Below are 21,141 nucleotides of genomic sequence, written 5' to 3' on the forward strand. Positions count from 1 at the left end.
GCAGGACATAACCAGGAGGATGACCATACAGTCATTTCCCTGCAGCTCCTATCACCCCCTAGAGCAGGATGTAATCATGGGATGGCGCTGCAGTCACTACCCTGCAGCTTTTATAATCCCCCTAGAGCAGGACATAATCATGGGATGGCCCTGCAGTCACTTCCCTGCAGCTCCTATCACCCCTCTAGAGCAGGACATAATCATGGGATGGCCCTGCAGTCACTTCCCTGCAGCTCCTATCACCCCCCTAGAGCAGGACATAATTATGGGATGGCGCTGCAGTTTAGTCGCCCACAGGGCAATGGGGTACTCGGTACCGGGTCTGATTGCAAGGGGGATGTCACGGTGGCTGCGACCCGGTCCGTGTTCCTGGGCCTCAATGTCAAAGGGGAAAATGTTCAACGTTTGTCGTGATGCTACCTGTGGAGTTCGGTCATTAGTGGGACCGACGCTGCATTAAAGGGGTCCCCTGGGGGATGTTGCGGCAGCACGGATGTTACACTTCCCACAGGTGAAGCGGGGTCCCCCAGGGTCCTATGGTGTAAGGTGTGGATGGTATGTGCCGGTGAATAAATAGAGGAGACAAGTTGTAAGTCTTTACCTGGTTTACTGTAGATGGTAGGCCACAGTCCAGGGCACCGGCAACAGGTGATTTATGAGCCCAGGCAGACCAGAGACAAGCGGAATCCCCTTGGCAGGTCAGGTAGAAGCCTTCCACTCTGCGCTTGCTGTACCTGAGGTCCATGCTGCCACTAAGTGATCCCAGCAAAGTCCTAATTCATTCCCCTGGCCTGGGTCAGGTACCTGTATGTTAGGCAGCTTGAGCCGTGCTTACTGGGGTCCTTTCAGGGAGACTCCAGGCTCCAAGGTGCTGCTGTACCACAGGTGAATATGGGCAAAGTCCATGTAATCCTCTGCCCTCCGGTTCTGCTCCGTGTCTTATAGTTCCACAAAAGCCTCGGGCTCCCGGTCCCCGAATGCTGCATACACACTTCCTGGAGGCCTACTCGTGGCCTCCTGGAATCCTGTATCTCCACTGTGCTCCTTTCCTGTCTGTCCTAGCTCACAAACTCTCTGTACAGACTTAACTTCACTCACTGGTCTCCTGGGACCAACTGTCTGACTTCTCCTCCAAACCAGGATCTTTATCCAGGGAAGCTGCCCTAAAACAGGGTTTTGAGCTCCCCCTCCTGGCCTGGATTTGGAAGGTGTTGTGTGTGTGATAACCTGCCAAAGGGAATCTCACTTGTCTCCAGGCATACCACTACCCTCCCCGAGAGGAAGGCAGCACTACTGTGGTAGCCGAACTCCTGGGGTGCCACACAGTCACTTCCCTGAGGCTTCTATCACCCCTCTAGAGCAGGACGCAACCATGGGATGATGCTGCAGTCACTTCCCTGCAGCTCCTATCACCCCTCTAGAGCAGGACATAATCATGGGATGGCCCTGCAGTCATTTCCCTGCAGCTTCTATCACCCCCCTAGAACAGGACATAATCATGGGATGGTGCTGCAGTCACTTCTCCCTGCAGCTCCTATAACCCCCCTAGAGCAGGACATAATCATGGGATGGCGCTGCAGTCACTTCCCTGCAGCTATTATCACCCCTGTAGAGCAGGACATAATCATGGGATGGCCCTGCAGTCACTTCCCTGCAGCTCCTATCACCCCTCTAGAGCAGGACATAATCATGAGATGACCCTGCAGTCACTTCCCTGCAGCTCCTATCACCCCTCTAGAGCAGGACATAATCATGGGATGGCACTGCAGTCACTTCCCTGCAGCTCCTATCACCCCTCTAGAGCAGGACATAATCATGAGATGACCCTGCAGTCACTTCCCTGCAGCTCCTATCACCCCTCTGGAGCAGGACATAATCATGGGATGGCCCTGCAGTCACTTCCCTGCAGCTCATATCACCCCTCTAGAGCAGGACATAATCATGGGATGGCCCAGCAGTCACTTCCCTGCATCTCCCATCACCCCCTAGAGCAGGACATAATCATGGGATGGCCCTTCAGTCACTTCCCTGCAGCTCCTATCACCCCCCTAGAGTAGGACATAATCATGGGATTGTGCTACAGTCACTTCCCTGCAGCTCCTATCATCCCTCTAGAGCAGGAGCAGGACATAATCATGGGATGGCACTGCAGTCACTTCCCTGCAGCTCCTATCACCCCCCTAGAGCAGGACGTAATCATGGGATGGCGCTGCAGTCACTTCCCTGCAGCTTTTATCAGCCCTCTAGAGCAGAACATAATCATGGGATGGCCCTGCAGTCACTGGCCTGTGTGGCACCCCAGGAGTTCGGGTACCACAGTAGTGCTTCCTTCCTCTCAGGGAGTGTAGTGCTATGCCTGGAAACAAGAGGGATCTCTTTGGCAGGTAAATCACACACACAACACCTTCTGAATCCAGGCCAGGAGGGGGAGCTCAAAACCCTGTTGTAGGGCAGCTTCCCTGGATAAAGATCCTGGTTTGGGGGAGGAGCCAGTTTAGCCTGGATCAGACAGTCTGGAGAGCAGAGAGGAAAGGAGCAGAGGAGAGATTTCAGGGCTCAAGGAGGCTACAAGTGGGCCTCTGAAGAGCCAAAGTGCAGAAACCGGGTACCGGGAGCCCGAGGCTAGAGTGGAACTGTAGGACACCTAGCAGAACCAGAGGGCACAGAACTACATGTATGCTGCCCAAATTAAGCCTGTGATACAGCAGCACCCTGGAGCCTGGAGTCACCATGCAGAGACCCCAGAAGGAACGGCTCAAGCTGCCTACCATACAGGTACCTGTCCCAGGACAGGGGAAAGAACCAGGACCTTGTTAGGACATTACAGACAGCAAGGGACTATAGCAAGCGAGCAGTGGAAGGCTCCCAACCTGACTTGCCAAGGGGATTCCACTTGTTTCCGGGCTGCCTGGACTCCTAACGTACCTGTTGCCGGTACCCTGAACTGCAGCCTGCCAATTACAGTAAACCAGGTAAAGACTGGAACGTTGTGCCCTTTACTCATTCACCGGCATACAACATCATCGCCACACACCTTGGGAGCCCTGGGGACTCCGCTTCACCTGTGTGAAGCGTCACCATCTGGCTGCCATACCATCACCCCAGAGGACCCCTTTAAGCGGCATCGGTCCCCACTGACGGAACACCACAGGTGGCGTCATGACAAACTTTATGCAAAAAAAACCTTTAAAGACCCTTCCCCTTTAATTGAATCCCAAGGCCACGGACTGGGTCGCAGCCACCGTGACATCCCCTTTAAGAGTGACCGGACCCGGTACCGAGTACCCCACTGCCCTGGTGGGCGACTCACCTGCAGCTCTTATCACCCCTCTAGAGCAGGACATAATCATGGAATGGCCCTGAAGTCACTAATCTGCAGCTCCTATCACCCCCATAGAGCAGGACATAATCATGGAATGGCCCTGAAGTCTCCTACCTCACCTTCTTTCACTGCCATCACCTGGAATCAATCAAGGTACTGGAGGCAGAGAGAAGTTACCGCAGCGCTGCAGCTTTTATCTCCGCCTTACAGTTTCTGTGTTCGCAGCTTAGTATGGCTACACCAGAGAATGAACTGCTTGTGTACAGTGCACAGCAATGACTGAAAGTAACTAGAATCCAGCCAGAAGATACCAGAATGTTCCTCAATTTGTACTGCATGTGGGGTGCTCAAACAATCATTCTATGGGAGACAATCTCCAGAACACGTCATCTGATGGCGTAAACATAATTTTTCTACTGTTGTCTTTCATATATTATTATTGGAGTATTTCCAACATAAAAACTTCTGTCTGGAGCATACAGAGGTGCAACATGCAACATGCCCCATAGACGTCTACTGATGCCCTATTAGACCTCTATACAATACAGAACATCCAATTAGACATAACAGTGACATGCATGAGCCCACACTAAAAATGTTCTCATATATGTTTTCACTAGTGATGAGCGACTGTGCTCGTTACTCGAGTTTTCCGAGCATGCTCGGGTGTTCTCCGAGTATCTTGGGCATGCTTGTAGATAATGTTTGTGTCTCCGCAGCTGCATGATTTGTGGCTGTTAGACAACCTGAACACATGCAGGGATTGCCTGTTTGTTAGGGAATCCCCACATGTATTCAGGCTGTCTAGCAGCCACAAATCATGCAGCTGCGGAGACACAAACATAATCTACAAGCACACCCAAGATACTCGGAGAACACTCGAGCATGCTCGGAAAACTCGAGTAGCGATCACACTCGCTCATCACTAGTTTTCACAAATCACAAGGAGCTATTTGGGTTATGTAAATAATTAAAGTGAATCTGTCACCAGGTTTGTTATCGAATCTGGAAGCAGCATAATGTAGGGTCAGGGACCATGAGTCCAGTGATGTGTCACTTGCTGAGCTGCTTGCTGTCATTTTTCAAAACAATAACACACAACCCAGTAAGTGACACAACCCTGGAATCAGGGTTTCTGCCCCTACATCATGCTGTTCTTAGATTGCATAGTAAAAACCAGATGATAGATTAACTTTAAGAGAACTGCTGATGATACATGGTTATAATATACAAGCAGTATGTCTTTTCATTGTAGGCTGCGTTCTTTTGAAACTGACATTTTTGTTTTACTTTATTTGTACCTTTTTTTTCAATATTTTGATTGTGTTTCATATTTTGTTGAGCAGGTTCAAATTCAAATAAACAGTTCTGTTCAGTAAATAGTTTAGTTGCCATCTATTGTCTTTTCTTTCATTATTTTTACCTGTATCTTCTGAAAAGGACCCTTAATGGAATTAATAATTTACTCTCAATTAGATCAAGCATTTAAAATCAGTTTTGATGGACATCATGTGTTAAGTTGGAAACATGTTGACTTAGTTGTTCTCATTTTGTTGTACTCTGTGAAATCAATGCTAGATACATGATTAGAAATAAGAACACAACTGTATATGCAGCGCCCCAGAGTCCTGGTCGTTGCAGTAATGTCATTCTTCCACCAGGGGGAGTGATATTACGTCTGATGGCAATAAAGATCTTCCTACCAGGTGTCACAAACCATACACCACACTTCACACTCCAGACCACCAGGGGGAGCCTTACTCCTATCTACTAGGGCACTCCTCACAGAAGGGTAAAACTGGTGGGCTGGATAGAAAGTTAGAGAGAAGCTGGCTGGGCTTTGCCCAGGCAACACCTGTCAGGCAGACAGGGGGGAAAGGAGGAACATCGGAGCTGCAGACAGAGGGTCCCTGACAGGGGTGGGATCCTGTCAGAGGCCTAGCAAGACAGAAAGATACGGAGCTGTGCCTGCCCCACGTGCGGCAGCATCCTAAGAAAGGACACGAAGAGAATTGTGTTGTAGAGGGTGAGAAACGAAGTCATAGCACAAGGAGATATCACCAGAAGGAGTTCTGCCCTGAAATAGGCTGCCTCCTTCTAAGGAGCGTAGCCGGTGGCCGGAACACCGAGGGAGCAACTGTCTCCAAGCCTTGCTCCAGAGACCGGCAGGACAGTCAATTCCAAGTTGGCTGCCCGACCTTAATACCTAGGAAGACACGGTGGCAACTTGTGGGGGTCGGGGCATCTCTAGGGTCCCTATAAACACGCCTCAGGCCATCAGTCATACAGGTTTGTCCTATCCATACCATCTGGGGGACAGAGAGGAAGAAATAACATCTAGAACATCTACAAGAGTTGTGAGGACCTTACCGAGAAGCTCAGCAGGGAGGTACTACAACACACAGGCGCTAGAGGAAGGCTACTGATTTCCACCTGGATAAGGGGACTCTGGATTTGCCTTCAGACCGGCTGGACTCTGCCTGCCCTGTGGTCTGTACCCTGGACTGTGGATGCTGAAGTCTTCAGTAAAAGGTACAGAGACTGTAACCTTGTGTCCTCGTTATTTACTGCGCCTTACATCATCCACCATCACCATCTACACTTCTGGGAAGTCCTGGGGACACACTTCATCTGTGGGAAGGTATACCATCTAGCTGCCATCACATCACCCCAGCGGACCCCTAAGCAGCGTCGGTCACCCTGACCAAATACCACAGGTGGCGTCACGAACACTATCCCTTTAAAGACCTTTCCCTTTGAATACGGACGTCCCTAGGGCCACGGACCGGGTCAGCCACCGTGACATCCCCCAAACCGAAGGACCCGGTACTGAGTACCCCATTGCCCTGACGTGGGGGCGATCCATATATAATTGATAATAGAAATAAGTGTAAGAAGAGAAAACAGGGTCTATTATACAGTATGTGAGTCACACTTGACATGAGATGGAGAATCTATACCTATTGCCAAAATGTTAAAAATGCAAACATCAAATTATGTATTTAACCCCTTCCCGACATGCACCATATATGTATGGTGCTGCGCTCCCGTTAACCACTGTACATATACTTCTTCTCAATCGAGCAGGCTCAAGTTGAGAGATGCCGTGATCGAGTGCGAGTGTCAGCTCTATATGAGATCTGACATCCTGCTTGCACCGATCGTGAGCGTTTAACCCCTCTGATGGTGCTGTCGATAGTGACAGCGAAGTCGAGTAGCATCGCAGAGGGAGTGAGCTCCCTGTCTGCTGCCATTGGCACATCGAGATGCAATCGCATAGTGCTGATGGTCTCCATTGTGTCATCGGGGCTCAAGATGGCCATGGGGTCCTTCAGGGAAGGTGGCTTTTGAGCATCTGCGCAGAGCAGGATCTGACACGCCACCTCCCTGCCTGTCAGTCGCTGCTCTGATGCCTTGCAGTGCAGAAGCATTGCAGAGTATCAGATCAGCCATCTGTCACAAAACAGTCGATGTCCCATCCTGGGACAATGTAAAAAGGTAAAAAAAAAAGTTATTACAATTTGTAAAAATATTTAAAAGAAAAGAACAAAAAAAAATGAAAAAATATTAATCCAATAAGTAAATTTATGTAAAAAAATTATTTTTAAAAAGTACACTTTGGAATAGCCGCATCCAGAACGACTCGACCTATAAAACTGTCCCACTAGATAACCCCTTCAGTGGACACATAAAAAAATAAGCAAAAAACTATGCTTTGTATCATGCCACTGAACAAAAAGTGCAACAAAACGCAATAAAAAAGACGAATGTACCGTATATACTCGAGTATAAGCCGAGATTTTCAGCCCAAATTTTTGGGCTGAAAGTGCCCCCTCGGCTTATACTCGAGTCACGGTCGGCGGTGGGGTCGGCGGGTGAGGGGGAGAGGGCGCTGATGCATACTCACCTAGTCCCGGCGCTCCTGTCGCTCCCCCTGCCTGTCACACGGTCTCCGGGTGCAGCAGCCTCTTCCCCTGAGCGGTCACGTGGGACCGCTCATTAGAGAAATGAATAGGCTGCTCCACCTCCCATAGGGGCGGAGCCGCCTATTCATTTCTCTAATGAAGCGGTGCCGGTGACCGCTGATAGAGGAAGAGGCTGCGGCACCGAAGACCAGCTGTCCGGGGGAAGGAGCGGGCGCTGTCTCCATCTTCCCGGCGTCTCTCTCTCTCCTCACTGACTGTGCAGGTCAGAGGGCGCGATGACGCATATAGTGTGCGCGCCGCCCTCTGCCTGATCAGTCAGTGCAGGGAGACGCCGGGAAGATGGCGCCGAGGAGCTGCAAGCAAGACAGGTGAGTATGTGTTTTATTATTTTTATTGCAGCAGCAGCACAGCTATGGGGCAATAATGGACGGTGCAGAGCACTATATGGCACAGCTATGGGGCAATAATGGTGCAGAGCACTATATGGCACAGCTATGGGGCAATAATGGTGCAGAGCACTATATGGCACAGCTATGGGGCAACGGTGCAGAGCACTATATGGCACAGCTATGGGGCAATAATGGTGCAGAGCACTATATGGCACAGCTATGGGGCAACGGTGCAGAGCACTATATGGCACAGCTATGGGGCAATAATGGACGGTGCAGAGCACTATATGGCACAGCTATGGGGCAATAATGGACGGTGCAGAGCACTATATGGCACAGCTATGGGGCAATAATGGTGCAGAGCACTATATGGCACAGCTATGGGGCAATAATGGTGCAGAGCACTGTATGGCACAGCTATGGGGCAATAATGGACGGTGCAGAGCACTATATGGCACAGCTATGGGGCAATAATGGTGCAGAGCACTATATGGCACAGCTATGGGGCAATAATGGTGCAGAGCACTATATGGCACAGCTATGGGGCAATAATGGTGCAGAGCACTGTATGGCACAGCTATGGGGCAATAATGGACGGTGCAGAGCACTATATGGCACAGCTATGGGGCAATAATGGTGCAGAGCACTATATGGCACAGCTATGGGGCAATAATGGTGCAGAGCACTATATGGCACAGCTATGGGGCAACGGTGCAGAGCACTATATGGCACAGCTATGGGGCAATAATGGTGCAGAGCACTATATGGCACAGCTATGGGGCAACGGTGCAGAGCACTATATGGCACAGCTATGGGGCAATAATGGACGGTGCAGAGCACTATATGGCACAGCTATGGGGCAATAATGGACGGTGCAGAGCACTATATGGCACAGCTATGGGGCAATAATGGTGCAGAGCACTATATGGCACAGCTATGGGGCAATAATGGTGCAGAGCACTGTATGGCACAGCTATGGGGCAATAATGGACGGTGCAGAGCACTATATGGCACAGCTATGGGGCAATAATGGTGCAGAGCACTATATGGCACAGCTATTGGGCAATAATGGTGCAGAGCACTATATGGCACAGCTATGGGGCAATAATGGTGCAGAGCACTGTATGGCACAGCTATGGGGCAATAATGGACGGTGCAGAGCACTATATGGCACAGCTATGGGGCAATAATGGTGCAGAGCACTATATGGCACAGCTATGGGGCAATAATGGTGCAGAGCACTATATGGCACAGCTATGGGGCAATAATGGTGCAGAGCACTGTATGGCACAGCTATGGGGCAATAATGGACGGTGCAGAGCACTATATGGCACAGCTATGGGGCAATAATGGTGCAGAGCACTATATGGCACAGCTATGGGGCCATAATGAACAGTATGGAGCATCTATTTTTATTTTTGAAATTCACCGGTAGCTGCTGCATTTTCCACCCTAGGCTTATACTCGAGTCAATAAGTTTTCCCAGTTTTTTGTGGCAAAATTAGGGGGGTCGGCTTATACTCGGGTCGGCTTATACTCGAGTATATACGGTAAATAAATATGGTACCACTGAAAAGTTATCGTGTCCAGCAAAAAACAAGCTGCAATAGAGCTTCAACGGTGGAAAATAAAAAAATTATAGCTCTAAGAATAAAGCGATGCAAAAATAATTCTTTTTTCTATAAAATAGTTTTTATTGTGTAAAAGTGCCAAAACATAAAAAAATTATATAAATGCTGCATTGCTGTAATCATACTGAACTGAAGACTAAAGCTGTCTTATCAATTTTACCACACGAGGTATGGTATAAAAAAAATTCCTGAATTGCTGGTTTTTGTTAATTCTGTAGAAAGAGAACAAAAAAGTTATTTGTCCAAAAATGGTAACAATAAAAACATCCCGCAAAAAAGATGTCATATGACTCGGTCGGCTGTAATATGGAAAATTATAGCTGTTTAAATATGGGGATGCAAAAAATATTTTTGCTATAAAAAGCATCTTTTAGTGTGTGACAACTGCCAAACATAAAAAATCTATATAAATCTGGTATCGCTGTAATCACACCAACCCGAAAATAGAGTTGACTAATTACTTATACTGCACGAGGAATGGCGTAAAAATGAAATAAAACTAATTCTTCACCTGCTGTTGATTTGTTCATTCAGCCTCCCAAAGATTGCAGTAAGGCCCGGTTAAAATTTATACTGCGTTCTTCGCTACCGGGGTTTATGTGTAAATCTCAGAAATGCATGATTTAGAAGGAACCCTCGGCGGAAGATTTCCTATAATGATGGAGATGGAGGTACTCTGAACGCTATAGTACCTGTGACCTGATGGTGTCCATCTTTTTAGGCGTGCATCAAAGCAAGGTCAACCACAAGTTTTATGCACTTCTGAAATGAAGGACAAAGCTGAACATTGGTCTGATGGAGTCCAGGGTAACATCTGTCACATCACTCAGAGATTTAGATGGAAACTCCAAAGTAAGTGCTCAGCATAGAGTGTCGGATAAATGTGATCATAAATGTTATGTAAAATGTTCCCAATATAGGCATCAACTCAATCCACAAAAAAGCAAGTCCCCACTCAGATCCGTCATCCTGTTAATGGAAATATAGATAGCTTCTACGTTACTGGTTGAACAAAGGCTCTATAAAAGCTAAATGGCTTCACGCCCCCAAAAGTAATTCAGCATATTGTGCACACTCAAATCCAAATGCCCCCTTCCCTTCTGAGTCACAGTGTGTATAAACAAAATTTAGCATTGACATTTTTGGCATTTCTGTAGCGATAAGAGTCAGCCTAATTTACGGGTGCATGTCTCCAGAAGCATGAACTGGTCACTACAGCATACTGGTCACTATAATAGCAGTTTGCAATTTTCACTCAGCAACATCCACTGCTGCTTATTTCTAGAAAACACCCATAGAGTTAAAATCATCAATACATCTGTAAATTGATTCCTAAAGGGGTATAATCTCCAAAATGGGGTCATTTGAGGGGGCATTCTACTTTTCTAGGCCTTGGGGCTAGGGTTGAGCGAAACGGGTCGATCATTTTCAAAAGTCGCCGACTTTTGGCTAAGTCGGCGTCTCATGAAACCCGATCCGACCCCTGTGCTTGTCGGCCATGTGGTACGCGACTTTCGCGCCAAAGTCGCGTTTCAATGACGCGAAAAGCGCCATTTCTCAGCCAATGAAGGTGAACGCAGAGTGTGGGCAGCGTGATGACATAGATCCTGGTCCCCACCATCTTAGAGAAGGGCATTGCAGTGATTGGCTTGCTGTCTGCGGCGTCACAGGGGCTATAAAGGGGCGTTCCCGCCGACCGCCATCTTACTGCTGCTGATCTGAGCTTAGGGACAGGTTGCTGCCGCTTCGTCAGAAGCAGGGAGAGCGTTAGGCAGGGTCCACTAACCACCAAACCGCTTGTGCTGCAGCGATTTCCACTGTCCAACACCACCTTCGGTGTGCAGGGACTGTGGAAGCTATTTTTTTTTTTTTTTCCCCTCAGCGCTGTAGCTCATTGGGCTGCCCTAGAAGGCTCCGTGATAGCTGTATTGCTGTGTGTACGCCACTGTGGAAACCAACTGCTTTTTTCAAAGCACATATCCTCTTGTTCCTTCCTTTCTGCACAGCTATCTTTTTTGTTTGTCCACACTTTTTATTTAATTTGTGCATCAGTCCACTCCTATTGCTGCCTGCCATACCTGGCTTACATTACTGCAGGGAGATAGTAATTGTAGGACAGTCCCTGTTTTTTTTTTGTTTTTTTTGTGGGAGATTAAGATTGGCATTTCTGCTACAGTGCCATCCCTGTGTGTGCCATCTCTCACTGAGTGGGCCATAGAAAGCCTATTTATTTTTTCCGTGATTTGTGTTCTAAATTCTACCTCAACACAAAAACACTACATCAATCAGTGGGAGAAAAATATTGGCCTCAGTCAGGGCTTGTGTGCCACTGCTGTGTGTGCTATCTCTCATTCAGTGGGCTATAGCAAGCCTATTTTTTTTTTTTTTTTTTTTTTTTTTTTTTAATATTATTTGGTTTCTAAAGTCTCCCTGAAAAAAAAAAAAAAACCTAAAAAAACAGTGGGAGAGTAATATTGCCCTTTCAGCTTGTGTGCCAGTCTTGACTCTGGGTGTGCCACCTCTCTCCCTCTCATTCAGTGGGCCATAGAAAGCCTATTTATTTTTTTTTTTTAAATATTATTGGGTTTCTAAAGTCTCCCTTAAAAAACAAAAAATACATAAAAAAACAGTGGGAGAGTAATATTGCCCTTTCAGCTTGTGTGCCAGGCTTGACTCCTGGGTGTGCCACCTCTCTCCCTCTCATTCAGTGGGCCATAGAAAGCCTATTTATTTTTTTTTTTAAATATTATTGGGTTTCTAAAGTCTCCCTTAAAAAACAAAAAATACATAAAAAAACAGTGGGAGAGTAATATTGCCCTTTCAGCTTGTGTGCCAGTCTTGACTCCTGGGTGTGCCACCTCTCTCCCTCTCATTCAGTGGGCCATAGAAAGCCTATTTATTTTTTTTTTAAATATTATTGGGTTTCTAAAGTCTCCCTTAAAAAACAAAAAATACATAAAAAAACAGTGGGAGAGTAATATTGCCCTTTCAGCTTGTGTGCCAGTCTTGACTCCTGGGTGTGCCACCTCTCTCTCATTCAGTGGGCCATAGAAAGCATTTTTTTTTTTTCCTTGATTTGTGTTCTAAAATCTACCTCAACACAAAAACACTACATCAATCAGTGGGAGAAAAATATTGGCCTCAGTCAGGGCTTGTGTGCCACTGCTGTGTGTGCTATCTCTCATTCAGTGGGCTATAGAAAGCCTATTTTTTTTTTTTTTTTTTTTAATATTATTTGGTTTCTAAAGTCTCCCTGAAAAAAAAAAAAAACCTAAAAAAAAAAAACAGTGGGAGAGTAATATTGCCCTTTCAGCTTGTGTGCCAGTCTTGACTCCTGGGTGTGCCACCTCTCTCCCTCTCATTCAGTGGGCCATAGAAAGCCTATTTATTTTTTTTTTTAAATATTATTGGGTTTCTAAAGTCTCCCTTAAAAAACAAAAAATACATAAAAAAACAGTGGGAGAGTAATATTGCCCTTTCAGCTTGTGTGCCAGGCTTGACTCCTGGGTGTGCCACCTCTCTCCCTCTCATTCAGTGGGCCATAGAAAGCCTATTTATTTTTTTTTTTAAATATTATTGGGTTTCTAAAGTCTCCCTTAAAAAACAAAAAATACATAAAAAAACAGTGGGAGAGTAATATTGCCCTTTCAGCTTGTGTGCCAGGCTTGACTCCTGGGTGTGCCACCTCTCTCCCTCTCATTCAGTGGGCCATAGAAAGCCTATTTATTTTTTTTTTAAATATTATTGGGTTTCTAAAGTCTCCCTTAAAAAACAAAAAATACATAAAAAAACAGTGGGAGAGTAATATTGCCCTTTCAGCTTGTGTGCCAGTCTTGACTCCTGGGTGTGCCACCTCTCTCTCATTCAGTGGGCCATAGAAAGCATTTTTTTTTTTTTTCCTTGATTTGTGTTCTAAAATCTACCTCAACACAAAAACACTACATCAATCAGTGGGAGAAAAATATTGGCCTCAGTCAGGGCTTGTGTGCCACTGCTGTGTGTGCTATCTCTCATTCAGTGGGCTATAGAAAGCCTATTTATTTATTTATTTTTTTTCTTATTATTTGGTTTCTAAAGTCTCCCTGAAAAAAAAAAAAAAAACATAAAAAAACAGTGGGAGAGTAATATTGCCCTTTCAGCTTGTGTGCCAGTCTTGACTCCTGGGTGTGCCACCTCTCTCCCTCTCATTCAGTGGGCCATAGAAAGCCTATTTTTTTTTTTTTAAATATTATTGGGTTTCTAAAGTCTCCCTTAAAAAACAAAAAATACATAAAAAAACAGTGGGAGAGTAATATTGCCCTTTCAGCTTGTGTGCCAGTCTTGACTCCTGGGTGTGCCACCTCTCTCCCTCTCATTCAGTGGGCCATAGAAAGCCTATTTATTTTTTTTTTTAAATATTATTGGGTTTCTAAAGTCTCCCTGAAAAAAAAAAATACATAAAAAAACAGTGGGAGAGTAATATTGCCCTTTCAGCTTGTGTGCCAGTCTTGACTCCTGGGTGTGCCACCTCTCTCCCTCTCATTCAGTGGGCCATAGAAAGCCTATTTATTTATTTTTTTTAATATTATTGGGTTTCTAAAGTCTCCCTTAAAAAACAAAAAATACATAAAAAAACAGTGGGAGAGTAATATTGCCCTTTCAGCTTGTGTGCCAGTCTTGACTCCTGGGTGTGCCACCTCTCTCCCTCTCATTCAGTGGGCCATAGAAAGCCTATTTATTTTTTTTTTAAAATATTATTGGGTTTCTAAAGTCTCCCTGAAAAAAAAAAAATACATAAAAAAACAGTGGGAGAGTAATATTGCCCTTTCAGCTTGTGTGCCAGTCTTGACTCCTGGGTGTGCCACCTCTCTCCCTCTCATTCAGTGGGCCATAGAAAGCCTATTTATTTATTTATTTTTTTTTATATTATTTGGTTTCTAAAGTCTCCCTGAAATAAAAAAAAACCTTAAAAAAACAGTGGGAGAGTAATATTGCCCTTTCAGCTTGTGCGCCAGTCTTGACTCCTGGGTGTGCCACCTCTCTCTCTCTAATTGTGGGCCATAGAAAGCCTTTTTTTTTTTTTTTTTTTAATATTATTTGGTTTCTAAAGTCTCCCTGAGAAAAAAAAAAAAATAAATTAGGTGGGAGATTAATATTGACATTAGTGCTTGAGTGACAGTCCTGCGTGTGTGTCATCTCTGTGATTTTGTGCCACAGAAAACAGAGTGTGTAACATTGTGCCTGATTTTCCTTGTGGTCTCACCAACCTGTTAAGGGATATTGAAATCATACTGAAGTTATAGCTCACCGTGTAAGTTGTTTGACAGCAACAAATAAAGTTACTTTGGTTAAGATTTTAAAACAATGAGGAAGTCTGGTGCAAGAGGTCGTCGTGGGCGTTCATTGTCAGCTGGTAATGATGGTAGTGGTAGTGGAGCATCAGGTGGTCGTGGGGATAAAAATATTCCACCTAAGTCTGGAGCTGTGGAGCCAGTTTCGTCGTCAGGCTACACAAGGCCTCGAACGCTCTCTTTTCTGGGAGTAGGAAAACCGCTTTTAAAGGCGGAGCAGCAACAGCAAGTTTTGGCTTACATTGCAGACTCAGCCTCTAGCTCTTTTGCCTCCTCTTCCGAAACTGGTAAATGTAAAAGCAGCGCGTCGCTTGTGGATGTTCACGGTCAGGGACAAGTCGCTTCCTTGTCCTCCTCAGCAAAAACTACAACAAGAGAGAAGGATGCAGCAGGCGACACAACGGGTCACTCCATGGAGCTCTTTACACATACCGTCCCTGGCTTAGAAAGTGAAACATTTAACAGGCCATGCCCATTACAAGTATATTCTGACATGGAGTGCACTGATGCACAGCCACAGCCAGAGTACTATGCTGCTCCTTTGACTCAGACCACCACATTGCCCTCTCAGGGTACAGATCCACAATCAGACCCTGATGAGACTATGTTGCCCCGCCACGAACGCTATACCACCGACCGACACAGTGACACAGACGAAGTTGCACACGAGCTCGAAGAGGAGGTAATAGATGACCCAGTTATTGACCCCGATTGGCAGCCATTGGGGGAACAGGGTGCAGGCGGCAGTAGTTCAGAAGCGGAGGTGGAGGAGGGGCCGCAGCAGGCATCAACATCGCAACAGGTTCCATCTGCCGGGCCCGTATCTGGCCCAAAACGCGTGTCAAAGCCAAAACCTGTTGGAGCACAGCGTTGCCATCCGGTTAAAGCTCAGTCTGCAATCCCTGAAAAGGGATCCGAGTCTAGGAAGAGTGCAGTCTGGCATTTTTTTAAACAACATCCAACTGATCAGCGCAAAGTCATCTGTCAAAAATGTTCAACTAGCTTAAGCAGCGGTCAGAATCTGAAAAGTCTAAATACTAGTTGCATGCATAGACACTTAACCACCATGCATTTTCAAGCCTGGACTAACTACCAAACGTCCCTCAAGGTTGTAGCACCCTCGGCCAATGAAGCTAGTCAGCAACGCAACATCCCTTCCGTCACTGTAAGGCCACCATTTTCCGCACCACCGGCAGTATCTGTGCAGGTTTCTTTGCCAGCCAAAAGCAGTCAGGGTCAGGGAATCACCAGTTTTGTAGGAGGAAATATTGCATCTAGGGCACCGGCGGAAACAATACCGTCTCCAACCGTCTCTCAGTCTGCCATGTACACCGGCACACCCGAAAGTTCCACGATCTCCAGCTCTCCAGTCCAGCTCACCCTACATGAGACTCTGGTTAGAAAAAGGAAGTACTTATCCTCGCATCCGCGTACACAGTGTTTTAACGCCCACATAGCTAGACTAATCTCGTTAGAGATGATGCCCTACCGGTTAGTTGAAAGCGAAGCTTTCAAAGCCCTGATGGAGTACGCTGAACCACGATACGAGCTACCCAGTCGACACTTTTTTTCCAGAAAAGCCATCCCAGCCCTGCACCAGCATGTTAAACAGCGCATCGTCCATGCACTCAGGCAATCTGTGAGTACAAAGGTGCACCTGACTACAGATGCATGGACCAGTAGGCATGGCCAGGGACGTTATGTGTCCATCACGGCACACTGGGTGAATGTGGTGGATGCAGGGTCCACAGGCGACATCAATTTAGGGACAGTTGTGCCTAGCCCACGGTCTAGGAAACAGTTGGCTGTAGGCGTTCGCACCCCCTCCTCCTCCTCGTCCTCCTGCAGAAGCTACAGCTCTTCCACAGAACGCAGTCTGCCAACCACTCCATCGGCAGATGACACTGTTGCACACCAGTTGTCCCATTATGGGCCAGCTACTGCCAAGCGTCAGCAGGCTGTATTGGCTATGAAGTGCTTGGGCGACAACAGACACACCGCGGAAGTTCTGTCCGAGTTCTTGCAACAAGAAACACAGTCGTGGCTGGGCACAGTAGATCTTGAGGCAGGCAAGGTAGTGAGTGATAACGGAAGGAATTTCATGGCTGCCATCTCCCTTTCCCAACTGAAACACATTCCTTGCCTGGCTCACACCTTAAACCTGGTGGTGCAGTGCTTATTGAAAACTTATCCTGGGTTCTCCGACCTGCTCCTCAAAGTGCGTGCACTTTGCTCACATATCCGACGTTCGCCTGTACACGCCAGCCGTATGCAGACCTATCAGCGGTCTTTGAACCTTCCCCAGCATCGCCTCATCATAGACGTTGCAACAAGGTGGAACTCAACACTGCACATGCTTCAGAGACTGTGCGAACAGAGGCGTGCTGTTATTTATTTGTGGGAGGATACACGGGCAGGCAGTAGGATGGCAGACATGGAGTTGTCAGGTGTGCAGTGGTCTAAGATACAAGACATGTGTCAAGTCCTTCAGTGTTTTGAGGAATGCACACGGCTGGTTAGTGCAGACAACGCCGTAATAAGCATGAGCATCCCCCTAATGCGTCTGCTGATGCAAAGTTTGACGCACATAAAGGAGCAGGCGTCTGCACCAGAGGAAGAGGAAAGCCTTGATGACAGTCAGCCATTGTCTGGTCAGGGCAGTGTACAGGACGAGGTAGCGGGCGAAGAGGAGGTGGAGGACGAGGAGGATGATGGGGATGAGTATATTTTTAATGCCGAACCTTTCCCGGGGGCACAGGAAATTGGTTGCGTGTCACGGCCGGGTTCTGGTTTTTTGAGGGACACAAGTGACGTAGATTTGCCTGCAACTGCCCCTCAACCAATCACAACCGGAGATTTTACAACTGGAACTTTGGCCCACATGGCGGATTATGCCTTACGTATCCTAAAAAGGGACACACGCATTACGAAAATGATGAACGATGACGATTACTGGTTGGCCTGCCTCCTTGATCCACGCTATAAAGGCAAATTGCAAAATATTATGCCACATGAGAACTTGGAACTAATATTAGCAACCAAACAATCAACTCTTGTTGACCGTTTGCTTCAGGCATTCCCAGCACACAGCGCACGTGATCGTTCTCACACGAGCTCCAGGGGGCAGCAGACTAGGAGTGTTAGGGGTGCACACATCAGAAGTGGCGTTGGACAGAGGGGTTTTCTGACCAGGTTGTGGAGTGATTTTGCTATGACCGCAGACAGGACAGGTACTGCTGCATCAATTGAAAGTGACAGGAGACAACATTTGTCCAGTATGGTTACTAACTATTTTTCATCCCTTATCGATGTTCTCCCTCAACCGTCATTCCCATTTGATTACTGGGCCTCCAAATTAGACACCTGGCCAGAATTGGCAGAATATGCATTGCAGGAGCTTGCTTGCCCGGCAGCAAGTGTCCTATCAGAAAGAGTATTCAGTGCTGCAGGTTCAATATTAACCGAAAAAAGGACTCGTCTGGCTACCCAAAATGTTGACGATCTAACATTCATTAAAATGAACCACAACTGGATTTCGAAATCTTTTGCCCCACCTTGCCCGGCCGACACCTAGCTTTCCTATGAAAGGCTCTTGCCTGTGAATTACTTTTCTAATGTCTAATTTGCTGCAGCTGATTGTACAGCATACGACATGTTTACACCTCCCTAAATGGCCAAACTCCCCACACGGGGCCGTGGTATCGCGACTTGGCGCAAGCACCCGTGAGACTGCTGTTTGTCTGAAGAGGTGGGTGTGCTCGCTTTTGGTTGACGGCATTGCTACTGGGTCCCTCATAGTACAATGTAGTGTCTCTGGCGGTGGTGGTGCACACCCAACGTCAGACACACCGTTGTAACATGAGGGGCCCTGGGGCGGTCCCGCCGGCCTCTAGAGAGTTCCCCCCTACCCCAGCTCAAAATGTGCTCTACCACATGCAAAATTATGTCGCACAGCTCCACCAATCTTTAGTCTATTCGCTGACATCATTCAATGTCTGGCACTGACAATACAAATTTGTAGACATCTACGATGCAACTTAAAGTAGTCTGTGTCTGTGTCCTATATTGGCACCATTAAATAGTTACTGCCAAATTACTATGTCAGAAACTCAGCAGATGAGCCCACCCCTGTACCTAAGTATGCCACCTTTTTTTTTGTTTTGGTTGTTTTGCGAGACATTAACATCTATTTATATTTTGGGAGTACTGGGACAGACACTCCTTGCACTACTCCTCCACTCACCACCAAGCTGCCCGTGTATCCATGTAACCGCTGTAAAACTGCCATGAGCCTATTGTTTGTTATTTTAGGCCTTTGAAGCCTGTCTGCGGTCCCTCCTTCCACTAGTCCTCCACTGACCAGACCACTGCTGCCCGTGTACCCCTGGAACCAATTATAAAGTGCCTACAGCCAGCCCATTTTTTTATGTTAGGCCTTTGAAGCCTGTCTGCGGTCCCTCCTTCCACTAGTCCTCCACTGGCCAGACCACTGCTGCCCGTGTACCCCTGGAACCAATTATAAAGTGCCTACAGCCAGCCCATTTTTTTATGTTAGGCCTTTGAAGCCTGTCTGCGGTCCCTCCTTCCACTAGTCCTCCACTGGCCAGACCACTGCTGCCCGTGTACCCCTGGAACCAATTATAAAGTGCCTACAGCCAGCCCATTTTCTTATGTTAGGCCTTTGAAGCCTGTCTGCGGTCCCTACTTTAAATACTCCTCCACTGACCACCAAGCTGCCTGCCCGTGTATCCATGTAACCGCTGTAAAACTGCAATGAGCCTATTGTTTGTTATTTTAGGCCTTTGATAGCCTGTCTGCGGCCCCTACTTGCAATACTCCTCCACTGACCACAATGCTGCCTGGAGTGCCTGCCTGTGTATCCATGTAACCGATGTAAAACTGCCATGACTGCCTACTGTTTGTTATTTTAGGCCTTTGATAGCCTGTCTGCAGCCCCTACTTGCAATACTCCTCCACTGACCACACCAATGCTGCCCGTGTACCCCTGGAACCTATTTAAAAGTTCATAGAGCCTAGTTATATATTTTATTTACTATTAATAAGGCCATGATGGACTACGCTGTACCACGCTACAAGCTAACCAGTCGACACTTCTTTTGCGAGAAAAGCCATCCCAACCCTCCACCAGCATGTAGAAGACCGCATTGTCCATGCACTCTGGCAATCTGTGAGTACAAAGGTGCACCTGACAACAGACGCATGGACCTGTAGGCATGGCCACGGAAGATTACGTGTCCATTACGGCGCAATGGGTTAATGTGGTGGATGCATGGTCCACAGGGGACAGCCTACTAAGTCTGTCTGCAGTCCCTAATTCAAATTGTCCTCCACTGTCTAAATCGGAGCTTCCACCTTCTGGCTTTCGGCCTATAGTATCAGAAATTAAACTGCATTTGGCCTTCAACTTTGGTTAGGGCCTACTAACGGCTTCTGCCCCTCCCTGGTGTTGCCCTCAACTAAATAAAGCTGAGCTTCAACCTTCCGGCTCTCATTAAGTGGTTTTAAAAAAAAAAAATGGTGGTTAGGGCCTACTAACGGCTTCTGCCCCTCCCTGGTGTTGCCCTCAACTAAATAAAGCTGAGCTTCAACCTTCTGCTCCAAATTACCATTTTAAAAAATGCAATAGGCTTTTCCGGCCTACTAAAGGTGTCTGTCTGTGTGCCCCTGCCTGGTGTTGTCCTCAACTAAATAAAGCTGAGCTTCAACCTTCCGGCTCTCATTAAGTGGTTTTAAAAAAAAAAAATGGTGGTTAGGGCCTACTAACGGCTTCTGCCCCTCCCTGGTGTTGCCCTCAACTAAATAAAGCTGAGCTTCAACCTTCTGCTCCAAATTACCATTTTAAAAAATGCAATAGGCTTTTCCGGCCTACTAAAGGTGTCTGTCTGTGTGCCCCTGCCTGGTGTTGTCCTCAACTAAATAAAGCTGAGCTTCAACCTTCTGCTCCAAATTACCATTTTAAAAAATGCAATAGGCTTTTCCGGCCTACTAAAGGTGTCTGTCTGTGTGCCCCTGCCTGGTGTTGTCCTCAACTAAATAAAGCTGAGCTTCAACCTTCCGGCTCTCATTAAGTGGTTTTAAAAAAAAAAAATGGTGGTTAGGGCCTACTAACGGCTTCTGCCCCTCCCTGGTGTTGCCCTCAACTAAATAAAGCTGAGCTTCAACCTTCTGCTCCAAATTACCATTTTAAAAAATGCAATAGGCTTTTCCGGCCTACTAAAGGTGTCTGTCTGTGTGCCCCTGCCTGGTGTTGTCCTCAACTAAATAAAGCTGAGCTTCAACCTTCCGGCTCTCATTAAGTGGTTTTAAAAAAAAAAAAGGGTGGTTAGGGCCTACTAACGGCTTCTGCCCCTCCCTGGTGTTGCCCTAAACTAAATAAAGCTGAGCTTCAACCTTCTGCTCCAAATTACCATTTTAAAAAATGCAATAGGCTTTTCCGGCCTACTAAAGGTGTCTGTCTGTGTGCCCCTGCCTGGTGTTGCCCTCAACTAAATAAAGCTGAGCTTCAACCTTCTGCTCCAAATT

The sequence above is a fragment of the Ranitomeya variabilis genome, chromosome 1 (genome assembly GCF_051348905.1).
Source record: "Ranitomeya variabilis isolate aRanVar5 chromosome 1, aRanVar5.hap1, whole genome shotgun sequence".
NCBI lineage: Eukaryota > Metazoa > Chordata > Amphibia > Anura > Dendrobatidae > Ranitomeya > Ranitomeya variabilis.